The sequence below is a fragment of the Pelodiscus sinensis genome, chromosome 12 (genome assembly GCF_052426305.1).
Source record: "Pelodiscus sinensis isolate ZL-2025 chromosome 12, ASM5242630v1, whole genome shotgun sequence".
Taxonomy (NCBI): domain Eukaryota; kingdom Metazoa; phylum Chordata; order Testudines; family Trionychidae; genus Pelodiscus; species Pelodiscus sinensis.
Genome location: NC_143063.1, coordinates 18,629,699 through 18,649,230, shown reverse-complemented (window position 1 = coordinate 18,649,230; position 19,532 = coordinate 18,629,699). Strand labels below are relative to the sequence as shown.

The 19,532-nt window shown below is 41.1% G+C and overlaps 1 long non-coding RNA gene across 1 annotated transcript; it reads left to right on the top strand.

Moving 5' to 3' along the window:
• Nucleotides 1-545: 545 nt before the first annotated feature.
• Nucleotides 546-9,636, top strand: LOC112545470 (uncharacterized). The gene is made up of 3 exons (XR_003088932.3): nucleotides 546-781; nucleotides 4,791-5,005; nucleotides 9,487-9,636. It is a non-coding gene; the product is annotated as an uncharacterized LOC112545470 (long non-coding RNA).
• The last annotated feature ends 9,896 nt before the right edge of the window (nucleotides 9,637-19,532 follow it).

Below are 19,532 nucleotides of genomic sequence, written 5' to 3'. Positions count from 1 at the left end.
GGGACTGGGTTGAAAATTTGTTAGTAGCAGGGATGACAGTTTATTGTGGTGAGAGTAGGGCTCATGTCTAATCAAGTTAGATATCACCTTACCTCAGCAACACAATTGGTCAGGTCCTCACTGTTGTACTCAGCCATCTATTAAAAACTACTAAAATGTATGAGCAAGCATTGGTCTAGGCATGTGAAAGAATTGTGTTATCATACTGGCATGATATTCAACATGAACGTTGCAGCCCTGATAGGAGACTTGCTCATGTCACAGGTGCCCTGTTGGGTGAGAGCCGCAGTTCTCAAAGACTGAGTGTCTTCACCTTGGATGACAGCAGGAGAGGGGTCCCTATCAATGACAGGGGCATGTTGGGATGGTCATTCCATCTTTGGAAGGGTGTTAATTCCTATGGGTTGGGCTCCTGAATTGGCGGCTCAGCCCATCCACCCAATCCCATTCTCATGTCGCGGACACCTATGTAGCATCTAGAATTCTAGGTATGTAATAAGGGCCAGAGATAACTATATAGCTTTCCCATGAGACCAATGTTCCAACCTGGGAGGATGGGTTTTGTTTATGGAAAACCTGGAGTCAGGACAAGCCCTATCTCAAATGTTGGGACCTGACTTAATGGTGTATGTAATGCTTAATTTAATGGGTGCTATAACAGTGAGGAAGAACTCCACTACTTGGTGTGGTTCGGGTCATTAACTTTGGCTGGCAAGCCTGGCTTAGACATCTCGTTCTTCCTATTGTGTTATGCCTAATGGAAGTTATTATGAAAGAAATGGTAAGGCAATTACAGTGATTCAGTGAATAGAAGGGTTTGCTATTATGGGAACAGAGATTCCATAGGGATGGATTTGGGTTGTGTTCTCACAATGAGTATGGGGACTTATTATTATTTTTATTGTAGATATCATTATGTATTAAAGGTTTAGGCTATGTCTAGACTGGCATGATTTTCTGCAAATACTTTTAACGGAAAAGTTTTTCCATTAAAAGCATTTGCGGAAAAGAGCTTCTAGATTGGCACGGATGCTTTTCCGCAAAAGCACTTTTTGCGGAAACGCATCCATGCCAATCTCGACGTAGTTTTGCACAAGAAAGCCCCTATCACCGTTTTCACCATCGGGGCTTTTTTGCGCAAAACAATTTTTAGCTGTCTACACTGGCCCTCTTGTGCAAAAACATTTCCGGAAAAGGGCTTTTGCCTGAACGGAAACGTCAAAGCATTTGCGCAAGAAGCACTGATTTCGGACAGTAGAACATCAGTGCTTTTGTGCAAAATCAAGTGGCCAGTGTAGACAGCTGTTGCTTTTGCGGAAAAACTTGCCAGTGTAGACGCAGCCTTAATGTACTCTTTAATTCTTTTACCAAAATAGCAGTTAATTAAGTGTTGATAAGGTCAATTATTGCTCCTAATAAATACAAGGAAGTAGTGTTAGTGGGGTCTAAGAATTGTTCTTAGCCCCGAAACCAAGTGGGGGAGCTGAAGGGTATGCTTGTGTTCATTTTAAACAAAATGTGATTTAGAATGTGTGTATGCATAAAGAAGCATTCTGTGGCTCATGATCCTTGGAACATTCTGGAAAAAGGCTAAGGGGGGGGTGAGCTCAACATGTGGAGTGGAGAAGTATAAGCATGTGATAAACAAATCCATATATGGAAATGTTAAATATGATTGGCCAAAGGTTTATGTTATGTAACTTGTTATGTAACTGCCATGTGCTATAAAATAGCAAGGGGAGGGGCTCCTTGCTCGAGGGTCTCTGGCTGATTTTTGTACCAGGGGCTCTCCCTTTGTGCACATTGAATAGAGTCTTGTTGAATTGAATGAAGTATTGAAGACCCTTGATTCTGCCTGGCATCTGACTCATTTGGTTATTGGGTAACACAAAATCCCAACAGCCAGTATGGCCATTCTTGTGTTCTTACGTTTTTAACTGTTATGGATGCAAGAAAATAGGTGGCACATATTTTTGCTGATAATACCTATGGGTATGTCTACACTACAATGTTAGTTCGAACTAATGGACGTTAGTTTGAACTAACATTCATAGGCGCTACACTAGCGCTCCGCTAGTTCGAATTTAAATCGAACTAGCGGAGCGCTTAGTTCGAACTAGGAAAACCTCATTTTACGAGGATTAAGCCTAGTTCGAACTTACTAGTTCGAATTAAGGGGTGTGTAGCCCCTTAATTCGAACTAGTGGGAGGCTAGCCCTCCCCAGGTTTCCCTGGTGGCCACTCTGGCCAACACCAGGGAAACTCGTATGCCCCCCTCCCAGCCCCGGACCCCTTAAAGGGGCACGGGCTGGCTACGGTGCCCATGCCAGGTGCAAGCCTGCCAGCACCCAGCCAGCAGACCCTGCACCTGGCACGGCACAGAGCCACCCACCCGATGTCCCCCAGCCTACCCCCTCTTCCCGAGACCAGGCTGGCGGCTCCCGGGAGCTTGCCCGGGACCGCAAGAGGCGGGCACCTTCCTGGGCTAGTGCGGACATCGTGGACCTCGTCCACGATCTCCGCACTAGGCACAGGAAAGTGGCCAGCTAGGGCAGGAGACCTGCAAGCCTGGCCACCCAGGAGCAGGTGGGCATGAAAATCAAGGGGGTCCACTGAGACAACTGACCCTGAGCCCTGAGCTTACAATGGCCGTCCTGGGTCAGACCAAAGGTCCATCTAGCCCAGTAGCCTGTCTGCCGACAGCAGCCAACCCTAAGGACCCTGGAGGGGATGGACCGAAGACAGTGACCAAGCCATTTGTCTCGTGCCATCCCTCTCCAGCCTTCCACAAACCTTGGGCAGGGACACCACTCCTACCCCCTGGCTAATACCACTCATGGACCCAACCTCCAAGACTTGATCTCACTTCCCTTTAAACTCTGTTGTAGTTGTAGCCTTCACAGCCTCCTGCAGCAAGGAGTTCCACCGGTTAACTATTTGCTTTGTGAAGAAGAACAACTTTCTCTTACTAGTTTGAAGCCTGCTACCCATTCCTTTCCTTTGGTGTCCTCTAGTCCTTCTTTATGGGAACTCATGAAGAACTTTTCTGTATGCACCCTCTCCACCCAACTCCTGCTTTTAGAGACCTCGATCCTGTCCCCCCTCCGTCTCCTCTTTTCTAAGCTGAGAAGTCCCAGTCTCTGTAGCCTCTCTTCATCTGGGACCTGTTCCCAACCCCTGATCATGTTAGTTGCCCTCCCCTCTCCCAGCCTTTCTCTTCCCCTCTCCCACCTCCTTTTCCCAGTCTCCCCCAGTTTTGTTCAATAAAGACAGATTCCATTTTTGACCACAATTGTCCTTTATTTTGTACATCAAGAAAAGGGGCTAGGGAAGGGTAAGTGGAAGGAGGTGAGGGGGGAATGGGGTACGAGCCCCTAATGGGGAGGATTGGGCTTGATCTGCGGGCTTCTGGGGATGGAAGCTCTCCTGCAGCCCCTCAATTGTCCCCTCTCCCCAGATGGCAGCCTGCGGCAAGTGCAGCCGGGCTGATGGCCGAGTGCTGTGATGTGCCCAGTGTGGGCACTCCGGGCACTCCAAGCCAGGACTGGTTTTCAAGCGGGGCACCCCTGAGAACTGTCTGTCCGGGGTGGGGGTCGGGTCCCTTTAAGCGCAGCCCTCGGCTAGCCTGAGACAGCATCTCCACGCTCTAAGTCCTCCTCTGATGCCCTGCCGGCACTGCTTCCGGCCATCCTTAACCCCGGTTCAGGGTCCACTTAATGTGGACATGCTAGTTCGAATTAGCAAAACTAGCTAATTCGAACTAGTTTTTAGTTCTAGATGCGTTAGTTCGAATTAGCTTAGTTTGAATTAACTAATTCGAACAAAGTTAGTTCGAATTAGCGCTGTAGTGTAGACGTACCCTATGTGTCTTTGTTAATACCATGTATTACTGTATTATTTTAATAGCATTTCCTTATAGAACAGAGATTGGTTGCAATGATAAAAATTATAGTGAGTAGCACTAGTATGGCATTTCATATGTACAATCCACTGAACAATTCATGAGGTAGATGAATAAATAAAATGTGCATACACAGTCTTCTTCCATGGCATCTCCATTGTTGATGTTTTGCAATTACACTGTAACTTATTTTGCATGATCCTCTGCTAATCACTTTGAGGATGAATAGTATCTTTGATCCAGCCACAATTCCACATAGCCCATCAAAAATCTTCTTTTTCTATCTCATTTTTAATGCCATTAAATTTCTCTTCCAATGCCTGTAAACATGCACTGCCTTCTGTACCCTTTAAAATGTGTCCTGCAAATCCAATATCTCTTCATAAAGATAAAATCATCTCCAATACATTTTTATTGGTTACTTGGTATTTTAAGAATTCTTTTATAAAGCTATAAGTCAAAGAACTGTAGTTTCTTTATTGTCTATTTTTGAATGTCTATGTTTCATAGCTATAATTGAACACAGAGCAAATGTAAATATTTTGAGTCACAATTTAGTTTTCAAATTTATGTCCCTTTTAATCAGAGGTTCAGTTTTGCTCTTCTGGTGGTGACTTCCAATCTTCCATCTTCTGTAAAAATACTTCTTAACGGCAGTAATTTCTCATTCGATATATGGCTGTGTCATTCATTGGAAGTGAGAATGTTTTTCCACAGTTCTTGTCTATTACCACAGTTTTTGTCTTGTTCACATTCTTTGACTATTTCCTTTTCTATAGTCGTATATAGTCTGCACTAACTTCATCAGACTGTCCTTTGAATCAGCAATGTCTTTCACATTGAGAATGTAATTCACTAATTTTCTATTCATCTTACTTCTTATGTGCAGGAAGTGAGGGTGCTGCAGCAATCCCAAGTTTTGGGTGTCCCAGCCCTGAGTTCCTGCTGCCTGGCGTCTTGGCTGCCAGGCCCACTGTTGCCAAGTGGCTCTAATGCCAGCACTGCTTCCTGCTCAGTCACAGGGCCCTGCATTCTGTTTGGCGCCCAGTCCTTGCTAGCTGCTGACCTCAGCCTAAGAGGGTAGTGAAGGCATAATAGAGAAAGGTAAGGTGCAGCTCAGAACCCCAATGCCAAAAACTGTTCCACTGCACTGATCTTAATACCTTCTACTCATGTGAATTCATGAAACACTTTCTATAATTGTTGAATAGAGCCAGAGACATTATGTAACCTTTTCTCAGTTCTTTCCTGTGTTCTTTTTCATCTTCTATTATAGTCACATTCTGATTCTAATATTCTTGTATTATGCAGAGTTCATATTCATCAATCTTTACAGACCTTACTGTGTTGAGCAGCCATTTTATAGGTGGGGAAACCAATGCTGAAATCATGACTTTGCCAAGGCCATCCAGTGAGTCAGTGGTAAAGAGGGATTAAAGTTCAAAATTATCTGAATAGAAACCTGTCCTCATTCCTACAGATGGCTGATTTTTAACCTTTTCTATACCATGACAACAGTTAGATACCTTTTATGACACTGGCTTGTGTGCCAGAAAATACTCTTACAACAGAAGTTGTTTTATGACTCTCTTCCCGGAGTACAGAAAATGAAGGTAGTCAAGGCCGGTCCTAACCAGTTGATGGCCCAGGGAAAAAAAATCTGTTGAGCAAAAAAAAAAAAAAGGCCAGGGGTCGGGCCAAAATGCACTAGCAGCCCCTTTCATTGCTATGTCCCCCAAGCAGGCTTCCATAGGGCTCTGTCAGTGGCACCTTAAAAATGGTGGCCCTGGGCAACTGCCCAGCTCGCCCACCCCTAAGACCAGCTCTGAAGGTTGTCATGACCCCTTGAAATGTATCACTTGCCTCAGATTGAGGTTCCCTACTCTTCTAGACCTTGCTGCTCCACTGGACTGGTGTTCATGATATGCAAATTTCAAATTACTTGGAAATTTGGTTCAGCCTGAACATGCATCCCAATGTTGATGTTGCTCCATAGCATATTTTCACTGTTTTGAGATCTTCATTTACATAGGCCATGTCTACATTAGGAACTTACTTCAAAATAACTAAATTTTAAATAATAACTCCCAAAATAACTATTTCAAAATAAGCTTATTCCCCGAGGAAAGCAGGCGTACAGACTTCGAAATAACCAGCCCGTTATTTTGAAATAACAGGCTTGGTAGTGTGGACGCTCCACTTGCTATTTCAAATTAAGAGGGTTATTTTGAAATAACTCCCTAGTGTAGACTAGGACATGGTGTCTTTGGGATGGAGGGAAGGTTAATCCACTGAGTAACAGGTATGTTAGATGCCTGTCTCATCCTTGTCTTGGGAACTACAAAGGGTACGTCTAGACGGCAGGCTTTTGTCAACAGAAGTTTTGTCGACAGATACTGTCGACAAAGCTTCTATCATCAAAGAGCGTCTAGACTACATTCAGTTCTGTTGACAAAGCAAGCCACTTTATCGACATGAGAGTGTAGACGCAAAGGACAGTGTAGATGCAATAATGCCATCTGCCAACAGAACTCTGTTGACAAAAGGAGTTAATCTTCATAGAATGAGGTTTACAGCCGTCGACAAAACTGCTGAGTTCTGTCGATGTTATGTCGACAGAACTCAGCAGCAGTGTAGACGCAGGTATAGTTTTGTCTACAAAAGTCCACTTTTGTCGACAAAACCCTGTAGTCTAGATACACCCAAAGCGCTGTAACCCCTACTGTTTTCTTTCAAAATCTAAGCCCGTAATTAAAAAGCCTCACCACAAATTTGGTGATGTAAGGGAAGTTATATATGACATTTTTGGAAAATACATTGTTTAGGATAGTCTGATATGCCTTGTCTACCACATTTTGGACTGTGTGAACCTAGTCTTCCAACCAAGTATCCATGTGATTCACAATGTTATTATCAGTGTAGATGGTACTCTTTGTACAGTCAGACAAGAGAATTAATTAAAAAGCTCATTCAGTGTTTGACAACTAGAAAAAGCCACTGTTCTGGTGCTTATTCCAATAACCATTCTTAAATTAATCTCCAGCTATGAATCTAGCTATTGTTTGAACACACTAAACACTTGTTTCTGAATCACACCTGGAAATCCCTCGGTCAGCTGTATTAGCTCAGTGAGACCCATGTTGCAGGCAAAAACTAATCTGCTTGCTTTCTGTCATCCTGCTTGAGATTTACAGATCAGCCATCCTTACATCTCATTAATTGCACCAATCATTACACTTAGAAGTACTGTACTTGTATTTGCTGAACCAACTTTTGTCCTGTTTCTAGCTCTGACTTCAGTGGGAGTAGAAGATGCTCAGTACTTCTCAGCAAATAGGCAACTCCCAGCAGGATCTGGCTTTTCATTAAAGTACAAATTAAATTTACTTTAGGTCTGGATCCTGAGATTTTATGTACCCACACTGTAGCAGTTTAGCTCTAGTCCTCACAGAATCAGGGCATTAATTGGCACAAATAGGATAATAATCAAGATTGCTGGTCATCAATTACTCCATGCAAAGTTATGTTTAGAAACTGATAGCATTTAAAGGGTCTCTCATTTGGATTAAATCAAGTTGCTTAAATATTTATAAAGCTTTACGGCACAAGTTACATAAAGTATTTGCCTTATGCATAGGCAATGGAAGTATGAGTAAAGTACAACCTGAGCTCAACACTCATTTCCAGAGTAGTACATTTTGTTTGCATTAAAAAAAACTATTGCTTTATGTGAAAGACCCTAAAGGCTTAGTATAAAACATGACTGGAATGAATATAAAGAAAAACTTTCTGTCTCATTAGATGGTCTGAGTTTCAAAATCTGTTCTAAAAGTGTTGTAAAGTGTGCAGTGTTGTAGATTAATGCACTGAATACATTTCCACAGTGCTTGATGTGTTTCATAAAAGGTCCATTTCAAGAGTGTGCTGCATTATAGGTGAACAGTCGCAGTAAATAATCTTGTTACAGAAACCTAAGCAATTTTTACAAGGCGTATTTCTGGCTGACTGAACAATTTATTCTCCAGATGTCACATTGCATTTTTCCAATATAAAATGAAACAGCTTTTTTTTTTTTTTTTTTTTTTAGGCAGACTGTTTTGTTTGGAGAGACTAGAACAAAGGATACCTACTTAAACACAATAATCTATTATTAAAATCTGTTACTATAAAATTATCATACATAAATGTTCATAGTTTATCATTTAATTTGGTTTAAGTGATTGCTTCAACAACTAGGCTTTCCTGAGGATGCTTGCATGTACTTCAAAAAATAAAAAACAGGTACATGGGCTCTCCAAACTGATACTGAATATTGATCCTGAAGGTTTTTGACACTTAAATAGTTCTGAGTGTGGCGAAGCTCGCCTCATACCATATTGTGCCTCTAATAAACTCATATAATGTGATGTAATCTTTCAGGGATTATAACCTAATGTAACATGACATAATGTCAAAAAACTAAAGCAGTTTAAAACAATGTTTTAGATTATATAGTTATAAATTTAGGTAGTGTAAATTCCAAGCCAGCTTTCTGAGTGAAGTTTATTGGCTACAGAAAACATCATGAATATTTCCATGGAAAGCTCTGATGCTGAAGAAATCTATGGAAAATCAGCCATGTATATTCTCAGAGAGAATATGAAGAAAGAATGCTGTATAACTATGACCAAAAACCTTTATAGAAGTTGTTATCCTTGCTATAAATTAGAAGATATATAGCAAAGTGGTTGCACAAGATAAATTTTTTAAAATTTTATTAATAAAATTCCCCTCTCCACCCATTTCCTATTAATTTCTAAAGCTGTGGTAACTGTGTCTCTGCCTACTTACCTATCAATCTAGGCTTTTATAATAGTGCCAAACAGCTGAGCCCTAGAATTGTTTGACTACTGCCAAGATCAGTTTCGAAAGATCTGCAAAATATTGGTGTCAAAACCAATGAGTTCCTTTGTCTTGAAGTTCTAAAAATTTCAGCTTTGAATTAATTTGGTTTTCAGAAGAGATGGACTCGGGCTGAAAAGTTTTACTTTCATTCAGCCCTAACTCTGGTTTTCATATGTTGAAATCTCTATGAACACACAGACAGTCTTGGGTTCTCACAGTATTGGCTTCTCTGCTAGGTCCAGAAATAGAGGACAATAGCAGTGTTGGCAAATACCAAGGCCGTGTCCAGACTCAGGGGTTTTTTCGGGAAAAGTAGCCTTTTCCCGAAAAAACTTCCCCTGCGTCCAGACTCAAGCCGCGTTCTTTCGAAATTATTTCGAAAGAACGCGGCTTTTCTTTCGATGGCGGTAAACCTCGTTTCACGAGGAAGAACGCCTTCTTTCGAAAGTTCCTCTTTCGAAAGAAGGCGTTCTTCAATGTAAAGAGGCCGTCTTCGAAAGAGAGCATCCAGACTCGCTGGGTGCTCTCTTTCGAAAAAGCGGATTTCTCTTTCGAAAGATCCGCCTGCAGTCTAGACGCGATCTTTTGAAAGAGGCTCTTTCGAAAGATGCTTTCGAAAGAGCCTCTTTCGAAAGAAGCCTGCAGTCTAGACATAGCCCAAGTGACTTGCCTTATCTGATTGTTGTTTTTTTTCTTGAAAGATGTTCATACTCAAAAGTAACCAGCGGACAGCAGCCTCACAAAACACATGAATATCCAGGAGGAGCACCATTTTGTAGAGATTTAATAAAATTGGAGCATACTATTACTTCTATTGTAACACTTCAACTTTATCTGATGTTTGAGGTAAATGTTTTGCACATGTCTAATGTCCATAGATTCACATGTTTCCATCATGACTCATTAACAAATCTGAGTATATAGTATATGTATAACATTAAAGTACAGCTGGAGAAGACTATGTTGTGGATAAAGCAAATGCTTCAAATCAAACTTTCCCCTCTAGTATACACCTGAGGCTTGCTTCTTGGCAGTGTGTCTGGCTCTAACATAGAACACATATATTTAAAACAACTTGGGATTTTTGTTCTCATTTTAATTCCCCACCTTTTTCATTCCTTACATGCTTATATCTCCTGGATGCCTTTATATGTACAAAACTGAAGAAATTACATGACAAGGAAAGCCAAAAGCACACAACATATACATATCATAGCTCATATACAAATGTAGAAGTAAAAAAGTGGAGGGGTGCAGTTCTTTTGTGACCTCTAGCTTTAGTCAACAGGTTGAAATAATGGCTGGTTCTTGGTGATGGATTTATGCTGAGCACATAATAAAAAGAACAGATTCAGTTTCTTGAGGTTTATATTTAAGCAAACTTCAGGGCAAGCTTTACACTGTACAATCAAAAGCACTGTTGCCATACAGCAGAGGAGAAGGCAAAATATACTGTAAGAGTCATGATCACAACATTTAGGCTATGTCTAGACTGCAAGCCTCTTTTGAAAGGGAGCGCCTAGACTACAACCAGTATTTTCGAAAAAGCAAGCCTCTTTTTGAAAAGAGAGCACCCAGGCAGTCTGGATGCTTTCTTTCAAAAAAGCACAGTTTGCATTACATAGCGCTTTCGAAAAAGGTGTTTTTCCTCGTAAAACAAGGTTTTCCATGGTCGAAAAACCTGCCACGTTCTTTCGATTTACTTTCAGCAGTCTAGGCGCAGGGGAAGTTTTTTCGAAAAAAGGCTACTTTTTTTCAAAAAAACACTGTAGTCTAGACACACCCTTAGTTCAAACTGTTCTTGCTATTGAGTTTATTTGCCTTTAAACTAAATTGCAAATCTGGAACAGAACTTTTTATAATTCAGTTGCTGGCTCTGCCACACACTTCCTGTGTGACCTTGGGCACATCACTCACTCCCTGCACTTCGGTTTCCCAATCCTTTGGTAGAGCAGGACCTAAGTGTTGAGCACCTTGCAGGTTTGAACCTTTAGATTATGAAGGCCAGATTTTAAAAACATGTTTCAGTGCCTCAAGATGCAAACGCAGTGCCTATGGCATTTTCAAAAGTTCCTGAGTGCCTAGAGGCATTTTTAAAATCTGGTACAGAGTGGAATTTACAAAAACACCTAAGCAGTGTAGACAGCTAATTTCCATTGAAGTCAATGCGCAAGCTCTTTGGGAGGCCATAAACTCACATGGTCTGTGTTCAGGAAAAGGGTTCTTTGATTTCAGCTGGGGCCTTTAGATGCCACTGTATTACAAGTAAGAATTACTAATGGTGACTGCATAGAAATCAAGCCTTCTAGTCTTAAATCATTGATGTTCACCGACAATAAAAAGTTTTAAGCTTTGTTTTAAATTGAGTGGACAAATAAAAAATGTAAGATCCTGTCAGGAAAATATTCCTATTCAGGACAGCACTGACAAGTGTCAGTGACGTCCTTAATAAGGATGGGTGTAAGCACAGGCACAAATGCTATGTTGGATTAGGTCCCTCCTGATTTGAAGGGAAGGAGGCTACCAAACTGCAATTGCATATGCAAAGTTCCTCTACTCAGTTAGCAAGTAGTAAACCACAGGACCCCCAAGGCCATTTCAAAAGGAAATGCAAATTGGGAGTAGGGTAACCGGATGTCCCAATATCCATTGAGACTATCCCACTATTCATTTAGGTTATGTCTACACTACAGCGCTAGTTCGAACTAACTTAGTTTGAATTAGTTAATTCGAACTAAGCTAATTCGAATTAACGCGTCTAGAACTAAAAACTAGTTCTAATTAGCGTTTTGCTAATTCGAACTAGCAAGTCCACATTGAGTGGACTCTGAACAGGGCTTAAGGATGGCCGGAAGCAGTGCCGGCAGGGAATAAGAGGAGGACTTAGAGCATGGAGATGCTGTCTCAGGCTAGCCGAGGGCTGCGCTTAAAGGGTCCCGACCCCCATCCCGGACAGACAGTTCTCAGGGGTGCCCCGCTTGAAAACCAGTCCTGGCTTGGAGTGCCCAGAGTACCCACACTGGGAACATCACACCACTCGGCAATCAGCCCGGCTGCACTTGCCGCAGGCTGCCATCTGGGGAGAGGGGACAATTGGGGGGCTGCAGGAGAGCTTCCACCCCCAGAAGCCCGCAGAGCCAGCCCAGTCCTCCCCATCGGGGGCTCGTACCCCATTCCTCCCTCACCTCCTTCCACTTACCCTTCCCTAGCCCCTTTTCTTGACGTACAAAATAAAGGACAATTGTGGTCAAAAATGGAATCTGTCTTTATTGAACAAAACTGGGGGAGACTGGGAAAAGGAGGTGGGAGAGGGGAAGAGAAAGGCTGGGAGAGGGGAGGGCAACTACAATGATCAGGGGTTGGGAACAGGTCCCAGATGAAGAGAGGCTACAGAGACTGGGACTTCTCAGCTTAGAAAAGAGGAGACGGAGGGGGGACAGGATCGAGGTCTCTAAAAGCAGGAGTTGGGTGGAGAGGGTGCATACAGAAAAGTTCTTCATGAGTTCCCATAAAGAAGGACTAGAGGACACCAAAGGAAAGGAATGGGTAGCAGGCTTCAAACTAGTAAGAGAAAGTTGTTCTTCTTCACAAAGCAAATAGTTAACCTATGGAACTCCTTGCTGCAGGAGGCTGTGAAGGCTACAACTACAAAAGAGTTTAAAGGGAAGTGAGATCAAGTCATGGAGGTTGGGTCCATGGAGTAGTCTTAGCCAGGGGGTACGAGTGGTGTCCCTGCCCAAAGTTTGTGGAAGGCTGGAGAGGGATGGCACGAGACAAATGGCTTGGTCACTGTCTTCCGTCCATCCCCTCCAGGGTCCCTAGGGTTGGCCGCTGTTGGCAGACAGGCTACTGGGCTAGATGGACCTTTGGTCTGACCCAGGACGGCCATTGTAAGCTCAGGGCTCAGGGTCGGGGGTCTCAGTGGACCCCCTTGATTTTCATGCACACCTGCTCCTGGGTGGCCAGGCTGGCAGCTCTCCTGCCCTAGACGGCCACTTTCCTGTGCCTAGTGCGGAGATCGTGGACGAGGTCCAAGATGTCCGCACTAGTCCAGGCAGGTGCCTGCCTCTTGTGGTCCAGGGCAAGCTCCCGGGAGCCGCCAGCCTGGTCCCGGGAAGAGGGGGTGGGCTGGGGGACATCGGGTGGGTGGCTTGAGCCGTGCCAGGTGCAGGGTCTGCTGGCTGGGTGCTGGCAGGCTTGCACCTGGCACGGGCACCGTAGCCAGCCCGTGCCCCTTTAAGGGGTCCGGGGCCGGGAAGGGGGCATAGAGTTTCTCTAGTGTTGGCCAGAGTGGCCACCAGGGAAACCTGGGGAGGGCTAGCCTCCCACTAGTTCGAATTAAGGGGCTACACACCCCTTAATTCGAACTAGCTAGTTCGAACTAGGCTTAATCCTCGTAAAATGAGGTTTACCTAGTTCGAACTAAGCGCTCCGCTAGTTCGATTCAAATTCGAACTAGCGGAGCGCTAGTGTAGCGCCTATTAAAGTTAGTTCGAACTAATGTCCGTTAGTTCGAACTAACTTTGTAGTGTAGACATACCCTCAGAGTATCCCAATATTCGAGTCTTTGTCTTATGTACTCAACTATCCTTCCTTCTCCCCCAGCCTGCCAAAAAGTATCCTGATTCTTCACACTGGCTAGAAGTGAATATTGGCAAAGATACCAGATAGATAAACCCTTTTAGAAATATTTTAGAAAAGTATCTTCTTTCCTCTGTCAAGCCTAGAACAGATGATTACTTAAGTAAGACCAAATAAACTATAAGGTATAATGGCAAGGATTTTGAAACATGTTTGTCATTAATTAAAGTAGATACTTTTAGAAATTGTGAGTCTTAAAAGGAAATAGCAAGCTTCATAGTGAGGCAAATTTGGTAAGAGAATTCTGCTGCAAAAATAAATTGAATTGGCCATCATTTCTTGTGCTCCCATGTTCTCCAACTAAAGACATATGAGTTCAGGTTAATGCTGCCTCCTGTATAGTCCAGCCTCTTCTTTCACCTGATTCTGCAACGAAGAAATAACACTTTGCTTATGAAATTGCAATAATTTCTGTGAAAATAAGCTATGTCATAAATTCAGCACTCTGATTCCACTTAGGAGCAGAAAAAGAAATGAATCCTTGATTAAACACAAATAGGTGTGATAATTAACAACTATTGGAAGAGTGTTTAAAACCATGTAAGGAATTAGTGGCTTTATATTCAGAGTAGGAAGAAGAAGAATAGTTCTTGCGCAAGAGGCTGCTCATTAATTATGCAAATGAAGTGTGGCGATGTTCCATGCCAAGCTTCATTTGCATAAGTTTTCCGCAAGAAGGCTACAGTGTAGACATAGCCTATAGCATTTGTCATTAGGACTATTTATATACTAATAGACCTTACAGAATCAGTTAAGTAGGTCAGTTGCTTTAAATACATTGCTGAATCTGGACCTATAGTAAGCTAATAGGTTCATAGTGGTTAGATGTGGAAAAGACCTATTTGTATCATCCCCTCTGTTCATTTGTGTAAGCATGCCATTCCCAGTGGAGGACTCATCATGTATTAAACTAATACCACAATTGATCCAATATTATTTAAATGTGTGTGTTCTTTTCAATAGGTTTCACTGTAAAATCTTCAAAAGAGACTTTTTGGATATCTGGCAGCTCAGTTTTCATTCACAGTTATTCTAGTATAAAAAGTACACTGTGGAGTGGGTATATCCATTCCAGGCCATGTCTAGTGTCAGGCTTTATGCACTGTTTCTTCTACTTCAGACTATTTAGTCAATGCCATTAATCAAAATCCTATAGCAGAAAATGCATGCATAAGTCCTACACATTTATTGCCATGGCAACAATTCAGGCTCTTGTTCATATGTCAAGCTACATCAGTGGAGATAAATTCTATTGTTTTCACACTGACAATTCTCTCTATGTTGGACTTAATCCATGGAAAAATATAGCTTTGCCTCTTATTAAAATAAAACACAGACCACCCAATTCTTGAAATTCATTCTTCCCAAAACATCAACTGATCTATCTGATCACTTATAAAATTATAGTTTGATATTTAGTGATATGAAAGCAGATAAACTGCAAGAGATGGCCTGGTCTTTCTTATATTGTTTTAATTTGTGGGTTTGGTTGTGAATTTTATTCTTGATGAAAAGAGCTCAGTGCTGTGAATCTAAATGGTTATGATACTGGAGCATAGTGTTCTTGAACTGGTTTGCAGTATTTTAAAACGAAAGCCTTTAAGCCTTAAATGAAGTTGCTTTAATTCATTTCCCAACTCTGATGTAGATACTGTATTTTCATAACATAAAAATTAATCTTATGTGCATAAGACTCTCTCAGCCATAGAGAGAGATTTTATATCACATTTAGTTAAAGATCCACTCACATGGGTCGTTCACACTTGTGAATGAAAGATAAGCATCATCCTTTGTGCATGAACTTCTCTCTATGCGTATTTGTGTATGCTGTGTTGTGAAATATGTATTGGTGCCTGATACAATTCTATATCATTTTATTGCATGCTGGACCACAGTTCTCTCATTCCCAGTCTTTCCACAGAACACATTATCTTTCTCATTATCACAGAATAATGAGAAAACAGACTCTTGTTAATAAAATACTTATAATTCTTCAGAATTTCATTATTTCACATGTATGGTATATCATGCTCCACCAGAAAGGCACATACCTCATATAACCAGTGATTTTCCTAAAGATATGCCTTTTTAAAAATCTGACCCTCTTTTCACTTCCTTGTGCAGATTTAAGTCCTTGTTTTACTGCATTGCTTCATATTGACAATGCCTATTACCATGATATACTATACTACAGTTCATTTAAACTAATATCCACTACTACATCTGTTACTGTCAGTACGTAACCTAAGTTCCTGTATCAATGCAGATGAAGACAACCATTATATTTACTTATAGTCACACCATGCTATGACAATATAGAAACCCGATTCACACATGCTGCGTGACTTGCATCAGATATGTATTTTTTTTAAAGGTGGATTTTGTGTAATTTGTAAATATCCTGTGAACTTCATTCATATTAATGAGGTACCATTTGCTCTTTACTGGCATTTTAATGCAAATTGAATTAACTCCTTGTGCGCTATGCCTCCATACATGACCCAGGTCATGTCTTTTAAAAGCAGGTCTACTGTTTTCTGTGATGGAGCAGTAATATCAAACCCTACAGCACATATTCTTCATAGGTCATCTGGATTGCCTAAGGCACTGAGGAGGTTAATAATGGATTACAGTACATAATTAACGTATATATTTGTCAAATAATTTATTCTCTGTTGTGCAAGATTTATCAGAGAAAATTTTTGGAGAATAATTTTTCATTATATGTCCAGGTCTCATTGCAAACATGGTCATAGTGAATACTCACTTTTGAGCTTTTTTAGTTTGTACCCTACTGAATTATGATGCATTATTTTGCACCTGAATTATGCTTTAGTTTAATTTAGTTGTTAAAATAAAATGTAAGGTTAAACTTGAAACAAATTATGAGTTAATTTTCAATATAACAATGATTTAATAAAAATAACACTCTGGTTCTCAGTTAACACAGCACAGCTCATTGATGGTGTCTATCTTAGATGGCACCTATCATAGTTGTATCTGAGTGCCTCATGATATTTAATACATTTATTCTCACACCAGCCCTGTCAGCTAAGAAAATGTGATTATTGTGATTATCCCTATTTTACAGGTAGGGAACTGAGGCAGAGAGAGGCTAAGAGGCCCAAGGTCACATGAAAATAAATAGCAGAGCTAGACTTGAATAAGGGTCTCTTGAGTCCTACTGTTGCATACTAACCACTGGACCATCATTCTTGCCCCCATGAAGTATCAGTGAAGCCTTTATTCCCAATAGGACTGGTTCCTGTCATAACTTGGAGGGGTTGAAAAGCTGCCACACAAGCTGTATCCTGCAATCCTAACAAGGATTTCTTTATCGGGACCATAAGCAAGTTAATCTTGACAAGAACCATCTATCCCAATCTTAGGTTTGTAAAATAGGGGTTATGTATTGATTACTATATCAGCAAGCACTTAGCTGAGTCAGATTTCTTTCTTCTCATCTAACAAACACACAGCAAATACAATTTTGAACAAAATATAAATACTTTGTGTCGCAAGAAACCTCCGGATAGATTTTCAGAGGTGCTCAGTTCTCAGCATCTCCTTTTGTTCTAAATGAGAGCTAATGGATTCTGAGCACTTTAGAAGATGGAGCTACTTCAAGTCGGTGCTTAAATGTAAACTGATCTGGAGTAAAACTCCTATAAAGTACAATGGAGCCAAGATATCTTCCTGATAACTTAGTTCGGTGTGTACACTGGAGCTGTTGGGTACTAAGAGCTTTTGAAAACCTGACCACTAATGTTGGCAGTCCCTTAATACTAATTCCTAATCCACCTAACCACTAATGTTGGTGGCAGATGCATTAGAGAGACAATGATGACGTTGAATAGTATTCTGAATATTTTAGCTAGAAGAGATAAACACAAGGTTCCCAGTGAAAAGATTTGTCATTTGAAATATTGGAAGATGTTTTAGCAAGATCTTTAAGAACAGAAGATGTAACCAAATCTGTGTGTAACTAGAAGTAAAAATATCTGATTCTTATTTGTCACTAAACACATGAAAAACACCAGAAAACCCTAAACCTGATTTGTCTACATAAATGACATCTAGAAATAAAAGAATGCAACTATTCCCGAGTTCATTGTACAGTATTTCATATTATTAATCTGAATTATGTCAGAGGATTATTGCTTTGCTTAATAATGTGTTTAATATACATTTAATGTAAAAAAGATACATGATACAGACAGAGGGCTATTAAAATCCTTTTCTATAGCTCAGTCACTGTCTTAGCTGCTTCAGCCTAATGTTAACTTGGATTCTAATCCATTACCATTATGATATTTAATGTGCTTTTCTAATTAGAATTTTTTTAATGAAGCAAAAAAATGCACACAGGTTTGAATAAATGGCTCTCATTGTATATAGTTCTAGGCTATGTATAATCATTCCACGATCTCTTTTTTAAAACAAATGTGTTAGGTCGCATACTAGTTACATAATTGTCTTGTCATCCTATGAAGTGACAAGAGATATAAAGACAACCAAAGAGAGTGTAAAGAATCTGACTCAGAAGTTATAGATGTCCACAAGGGACATAACAGAAGACAGTTCCATACTTTCCCATCAGTTTCCTTACTAAATTCCACTGTTGAGGTTCAGGATGATGTTAATCTCAAAGGGTACGTCTACACTAGCTTGTTAGCTCGAACTAGGTAGGGTAATTAGGGCAAGCGGAGTTGCAAATGAAGCCCGGGATTTAAATATCCCGGGCTTCATTTGCATGTTCCCGGGCACCTCCATTTTTAAATCCCCCTTAGTCCGAACTCCATGCCCGCAGCTACACGCGGCACAGAGTAGGTAGTTCGAATTAAGGATCCTAATTCAAACTACCATTACTCTTTGTGGAATGAGGAGTAATGGTAGTTCGAATTAGGATCTTTAATTCTCACTACCTGCTCCGTGCCACGAGTAGCTGCGGGCATGGAGTTCGGACTAAGGGGGATTTAAAAATGGCGGTGCCCGGAACTTGCAAATGAAGCCTGGGATATTTAAATCCCGGGCTTCATTTGCAACTCCACTTGCCCTAATTATCCTACCTAGCTCAAACTAATGAGCTAGTGTAGACATACCCAAAGAGCCTAAACAAACCACCACATCAGAGGTTCATCCACCAAAGGGATCTATAACTTCGAGTGCCAGCAATGCCACTCTGCCATGTATATTAGCCAAACTGGACAGTCTCTACAACAAAGGATTAATGGACACAAATCAGATATTCAAAAAGGTAACACACAGAAACCTGTTGGGGAACATTTGAACTTGCCTGAACACACATTAATGGATCTCAAAGTTTCCATATTATTACAAGCCAATTTCAAAAACCAGCTTGAAAGGAAAGCAGCAGAACTTGATTTCTACAGTAAAGTTTAAACAAAGACCTTAACTGGATTACCCACTACATTCCACATCCTAATGACATAAAAAGCCAAACACCAGGTACCTAAGAGTACTTGAACCCACTCTATCAGCTTCATTTAGAGCTGACACTGTTTTCCCATTTTTTCTCCTTTCCTTTCCCTCCCCATCCCCTCTCTTTCTCTGCTATTTATTTGGACCTCGACCCTTTAAACTCCATTTATCTGAAGTGCCTTGTACCCACAAGAGCTCATGATGCCATCTACATTTTTTGTTAGTCTCTTAAGTGCTGCAGGACTATTACTTGTTTTTTAAGTAACCTCAAAGGAGTGATCCATAACAATCATGTGAGTTTTTTTCCCCTCAGACCTCTTTGTCGTTTAGGCTATGTCTGCACTGCAGTGTTAAATCAGAAAAATATATGCAATTTGCGGTAAGTAAAAGAGGCTTTCCTGAAATTTGGCGAATCTATACAGCACCAAATTTTGGGGGAAAAAATGCTCTTTCAACACATCCCTTATGCCTTGTACAATGAGCTATACAGGGATGGTGAAAGAGTGCATCTGCTTCCCTACCCCCCAAAAAATTGGATGCGTTCCTTGGACACAGTAGTATCCTGGAAAAGCAATGCAGTCTAGACATACCCCTAATTGGGCTTTGAGAATGGGTTTACCACAACTGAAGGGATATTATCATAATACCTCAGGATTTAAATGTT